Source organism: Halyomorpha halys, unplaced genomic scaffold (genome assembly GCF_000696795.3).
Source record: "Halyomorpha halys isolate HHAL.00 unplaced genomic scaffold, Hhal_1.1 Scaffold60.1, whole genome shotgun sequence".
NCBI classification, from domain to species: Eukaryota; Metazoa; Arthropoda; class Insecta; order Hemiptera; family Pentatomidae; genus Halyomorpha; species Halyomorpha halys.
This window is the reverse complement of record NW_027112396.1, coordinates 1,078,420-1,085,057: the sequence shown is the minus strand read 5'-3', so window position 1 is coordinate 1,085,057 and position 6,638 is coordinate 1,078,420. Positions and strand designations below refer to the sequence as shown.

Here is a 6,638-nt window from a genome sequence, read left to right as displayed (position 1 = left end):
GTATTTTATGTACCAAGGGCTTTATTTGGCGTTGTATTTTATGTACCAAGCACTTTATTTGACGTTGTATTTTATGTACCTAGTGTTTTATTTGACGTTGTATTTTATGTACCAAGCGGTTTATTTGGCGTTGTATTTTATGTACCAAGGGCTTTATTTGGCGTTGTATTTTACGTACCAAGCGCTTCATTTTATGTATTTTATGTACCAGGCGCTTTATTTGACGTTGTATTTTATGTACCAAGCGCTTTATTTGACGGCGTGTTCTATGTAGCAAGCGTTCTGCGATCATACCCCGAGGTACTCAGTTATCAGGGCCTCTGGTATTTTGTGTACCTTTTTTGATCGCCATCTAGACCATATATCTACAATTAATTACTAATAATCTTAAAAACATTTTGAATAATATAATTCAATATATAATAATATTTTATTGTAGGGAAAATCTCTCGTTTAATAATTAGTTATACTGATTTATAAATCAGATGCCTTCCCTAAGAGGGAGAAATAAGGAAGATAGGACAGCTGGGAGATAGGGAGAATCTGCTATGTATAATTCAGAGGGGTCAGGTCTGATCTTTCACAGCACTTCTCCAGCACTAGCTGATTTCGTACTGGATTCATTTATATCAATTAATTATTTTTAGAAATATATAAAATTAATAATATAATAATAATAACGAAACGTTAATATTTTATAGTACATCGGTACCAAACCGCGTGTACATGGAAAGTCAAAAGGGACACCTATTAGTATAGTACTCTATAATTATTTCTTTGCATTATACCACAAGTAATAATAATAATAATAATATAAAAGGAACATCGTCCGGGAGCAGTCAAAATAACTCAAATAGTAAATGAACTATTTATTGTGAGCCAATAATGTTTCGCCCCACTTATCAGGGCTTCATCAGGGCTAGAAATGATACAATTAACTAAAATAATATAACAAAGGAACAGAATAGATAATACGAAATGAAAGTAAACTAAGGTGTGGCTAATTATGATTATATGAAAATTTATATAAAAAGGACCAAAACTAATTAAATAAAATAAAATTAAGATTTACATCTTCATTTTTGTATATATAAATTTTTTTTTAAGAATAAAAACGAATTATTTCTTTAATACGATGGCTCTATGAAAGTTATATTCTTTAAAACCTAAAGATCATAACTTCATTAAATATATATACTTTTTTAAATATTTTATAATATTTATTTATTGCTATTTACAACTGTACATTATAATACATTTAGTAAATCTGATCTAAGTTAAATTGGAGTGTTACAGGCGTGTAGAGAAACTACCCATTGGTAGCACTCTAATCATTATATATTTAAATGTGCGATTTTATTTATATCAAAATATAAAACTATAAGCAGAATTTATTGTAAATTTGAAGATCTTGGGGAGGGGTCGAAATTCCTATACATTAGAGCGAAGCATTTAAAAACTGTCCCTTAAAAGAGGTATCCGTTCGGGAGAGGTGTCTGTTAGGTGAAATTTCACTGTAATCTGTAATGAAACTCGCAATTCACACATAATTCTCTCAGAAAAATTAAGAAATAACAATTTTGGTTTTAGACCAACGAGATATAAGACTTTCAAATATAAGTGCAAGTAAAAATGTACTCAAAATAATTTTTATTAAAGGAAGATGTAATTTAAAACTCAAATCGTAATTAAAATATTTATTGTGAGCCAACGTTTCGCCTCACTTAGAAGAGCTTCATCAGGGCTAAAAATGATATAAATAACTAAAATAATATAACAAAATAAGTGAATAGATGACATGAAATAAGAGTAAACTAAGATATGATTTAGCTTACAAATGATTTAAAATATGTGAAAGTTAATATAAAAATGTAGAAAGTATATATACAGAAGAATTAAAAAAAAAAGAAATGGACAATTAATGAAAACGGAAAAAATAACAAATAAATAAGCAGATATAAGATAAATATAAAAATACAGTACACAATAAAAGATGAAATATAATAATAAAATAAAGCTCATGAAAAAAGAAAACAATGAACAAAATAGAAATCTAAGCTTTTCTGAATGATGGAAAGATGAAGAATGAACCTGAGGCGGATGCGAGGTATCAACAGGGCAGGGGAGTGGTGGAGTGGAGGGATTAGACAGCTAACAAATGACCTACATTTGAAAGTAAAAAGATATAATTATATTTGTGTAATTCTTGCTTATAATATTCACTGTAATTCTTATTTTAATTTATTCTTATCATGAGAGATAGTTGACTTATAGGAGAAGATGGATGGGGGAGGGGTGCGGTCAAAATATAACAAAAATAAGTTGAAGTAACTTATTTAATCGTGCCAACGTTTCGGCCAGAATTTCTAGTCTTCATCAGGGCTAAGAACAGGACAACTATATTCTGTTCTTAGCCCTGATGAAGACTAGAAATTCTGGCCGAAACGTTGGCACGATTAAATAAGTTACTTCAACTTATTTTTGTTATCTATTGTCCGCACTCCCTAACCACCTTCACCTCGTATAATTTATTCTAATTTACATTGTTCATTTTTATATTAACTTTTACATATTTTAAATAAATTTTAGCCATATTATAGTTTCTTTTAATTTCAAGTTATCTATTCTTATACATAGTTGATTATTTTAGTTGTTTGTATCTTTATTAGTCTTGATGAAGCACTCCAAAGTGGGACGAAACGTTGGCTCACATTAAACAGTTTAATAACTATTTGAGTCTTTTCTTCAACCACTCCCAGGCCTTTAAATATTATTATACATGGTCGATCATCCAAAATATTTTTAAATAAAATTACTTCTATTTTTTTTTTTTACACGCTAAGAGCACTAACATAAAAATAGTTATTACTCGCTTACAATGATTAATAGCTCTTAGAAGGAGTTAAGATAGAAATAACATAATGAAGATAAGATGATAAAGATAATATATTACTCTTTTTGAACCCTGCTTCCGCTGAAGATAGCTTTGTAGGTATAAATATACATCTAATGCGGCTATATTATTGTTTAGTGTGTATACCTAAGATTAAAATAAATATCGATTAAATTACTGTAATCGACACTATAGATTAATATAATCCCAGTAAAGCCTCTACACAGCTGACACATTATATACATAACCTATCACATTAAATCTGGATTCCAAAGAGTTATTGAAATTTTTCATTAATCTTAGGTTTAAATGTTATACAAGAACGTTTATGATGATTTAATAGCTGACCCAGGATTATATTTGAGAAAAAGATGGTTGCACAAACGATTCACAAATAGATGAATGGAATATGGTCCGGGTGCGGTAAAAAAAACAAACTCAAATAGTAGAATTATACTATTTTATTGAGCCAACGTTTCGCCCCACGTTGCAGGGCTTCGTCAGGGCTAAAAAAGATACAAACACATAGTTACAAAAAGAAAAAAAAAACATAAGTGTAAAATAACAGGGGTATAAAATGTAAATAAATGTAAAAAGTAAGATATAATAAGAAAAATTAAAGGTTGTAAATTCATTTACTAAAGGGTAATATTAACAGATAGATAAGAGAAGAAATATTAAAGAAAGTACAAATAAGGAGATGAAAAAAAAAAAAAATACAAATCAAATGATGAGCATAGATGATACTAATAGAAGATAAAATATAATATTATAAATATAAATGATTAACAGTATTATTTCAAATTATGAAGACGGCCAGGGGTGTGGTCAAAGGAAAACTAAAAATAGTTAACAACTACGAGTTAACCGGTAAAATAAAAACGAGTTAGTTAACTCCGATAATTTGCCCACGTTTCACACCACTTTGTAGAGCTCATCAGGGCTAAAAAGATATAAAAACAAATAAAAGTATTTTGAAAAAGCAGGATAATAAGATTAAAAAAATTAAGTTAAGGAATGGCTAAATATATGTAAGTCATATATGTAAGAAAAGAAAATTATAAACAAATGAACTAAAATGAAAAATAAAAACAGTTATAATATAAAATGGATAATAATAAGAATATTTAAAAAAAATTCCATAAACTATTAGGTTAAAAATGAAATAAACAAGAGACATGATAATACGTAAAATAGAAAAGTAGATATGCGAAAACAAAATTTAACACGGAAAGTATAGAAGTACTGGTACTGGTATTGGTATTTGGTGGGACAAGTCCGGCAAGTGGGCCTAGTGGTCCTTTTTGCCAATAACCAAGGTGGGAGCGTCAAGATACATTTCTCGGGACCACCGAGAAATAAATATTAACTACCCTATGTAGAAATCGAACCCAAAAGTTCCGAACCGTGCGTTCTGGGACCTACACCCCAACTCGCATGGCCTCGCGTTCCAAGTAAAGAAGTAATAGTACAAGAGCCCAAGAGGAGATAAAAATGCAGCTGTTTCACCCCAGTTTTTGATTACTCTAATGAAAACTGTGTATAATTACTAGTCAAAACTCAAATGAGTCTGCTAAGTGTAGGTAGGGTTCAAAACCTTAAAAAAAAACATTTATTTTTCATTCGGAGTTCTATATCATAAAAACTACCAACAACACTAGAAAATCTAAAAGAACATTATTAAAAGAAGAGTAAATTTGATTAAGTATCAGCCATAATAAAGCTATTTACTTTCAATACTTCTCGAAATATAGCCTTTCAAAAAGGGAAATTTCATAAAAATGTACAGAAATATCAGCAGTTGGTTAATTTATTTTGAGAAATCTATATCTCAGGAGCTATGTGACGTAAAGATTTCTATTAGCACTCAAATTAAAGCTATTTTAATGAGCTATATAGAAGTATATGACGTTTATTTTCGTTGGAGTAGTAGTTTTCATGAAATTTACTAAAATAAATTGATTTATAGTTGTTCGGACAATAGGTGTGATAAATTGATATATACTACTTTTTCAGTATATGGTGGAATGGGTAAAAGATGAAGAGAATATAGATGAGTAAAAAGTACTAAGCTAAAATAAATATAGCCAGTTGCAGGCCTACCTTCTACGCCATAACCCCTGATGAAGACCTGAAACTCAGGTCGAAACGTCGGCATAAAATAAATAAATATGGTTTTGTTTATTTAGGTTGTTCTTTGCTGACCGCACCCCCCGACAAACTTCTCCAATCATTAAAATATATATAGAATATCCAGAAAAGTGAATAAGGAAAGAACAAGAGAGAAGAAACGTATGGGGGTGGGAAGAATGAAGAATAATTGAAATAAATAGAGAAACTTACAGATTCGGGCAGAGTAAATAGTTATCTGAAAACGCAATTCGACGTTGGAGTTAGTAGCACAACATCTTACCTCAGTGCGAGTTCATCGAAAACCTCTTCTTCAAATCTCAAACTAACCTTCTATTAATAGATAAAAAAAACTACAGAGCCGGATCGACATCCGCACTGGAGCCGGGCACAGCCAAGACTGACTGCTTCCGTTACTAAGAATTCTGCAACTGCCAATCACAGCAAAGCGTTATCTTGTTGAAAAATTACTTCCGGTTGATCAGAACTAGGCGTTGGTTTGGGTTTTTAAAACTTAAAAGAGATTTGAAAAAATAAGAAGAAAAAGATATTTCTGCAGGTTGATGTTCTTTGCTTTGTAGAACTTGTTACAAATCAGGAATTTGATTTTTTCCACAATGGATTTATTTAATCTGTTTCGGGAAAAAAGAATGAATCAGAGATTGGCAACAATTAGATATAGATGAAACTAATAGTTTAAATTGCTATGGATACGACCCTTATTCATGAAAGAACCATTGATAAATAATCATATTCATGACAAATTCAGCTATTAGTTTCATAGTCTACCAACTCTCGAAAGAATATTAATTAATAATAATAAAGGTCTACCAACCCCAAAGGTTCGATGCCGATACCACTAGTCTTTCTCTACATGTCCAGTGACGCCACTTCAAATCCATTATACTAGACACTACTTCCATATATCCCTCCGACGTTTATCAATCAGCGTTTATTAACGCATTCCATTCCACAATAATACAAAAGCCGAGAAGAAAAAAAACCAGTTTTCTCATCCCAATTGTTGATTACTTTAATGAAAACTATGTATAATTACTAGTCAAAACTGATGAGTCTGCCAAGTATAGGTAGGGGAAATAAAAAATGGCGGCTGTTTCAAAGCCTTAGAAAAACATTGATTTTTTATTCGGAGCTCTGTATCTTAAAAACTACCAACACTAGAAAATTTAAGAGAACATTATTTAAAGAAGAGTAAATTTGCTGAAATGTAAGCCATAATAGGGCTATTTACGTCCAATAGTTTTCGAGATATAACTTTCCAAAAAGCAAAATTTTCTTAAAAATCTACTGAAAGATTATTAGTTAGCTAATTTATTTTGAGAAATCTATATCTCAGGAACTATGTGACGTACAGATGTCTATTAGCACCCAAATTAAAGCTACTTTAATGGACTATAAAGTAGTTTATGACTTTTACCTTCGTAAGAATGGTAGTTTTCATGATATTTGCTAAAATAAATTTATTTATAGTTGTTCGGACAATAAATTTGATTTACGAAAAATTTTATTTCAGAAACCATTGGACGTACAGATGTCTTCCATCGCTCAAATAGCTAGTTAAATTTACTACAAAATAGTTAATCATGTTTATCTT

General features: G+C 30.2%; 1 protein-coding gene across 3 annotated transcripts in view; it reads right to left on the bottom strand.

Moving 5' to 3' along the window:
• Positions 1 to 6,638, bottom strand: part of LOC106692545 (Ca(2+)/calmodulin-responsive adenylate cyclase) — a 378,170-nt gene that overhangs the window by 210,703 nt on the left and 160,829 nt on the right. Inside the window, exon 1 of one of the 3 annotated variants that reach the window (XM_067050282.1) lies at positions 5,307 to 5,408. The exons of the other annotated variants lie outside the window; for them this stretch is intronic. The gene's annotated coding sequence lies outside the window, so the exon portion shown is untranslated. Of the gene's footprint in view, positions 1 to 5,306; positions 5,409 to 6,638 lie in introns of those variants that run through there. 3 annotated transcript variants of the gene reach the window in all.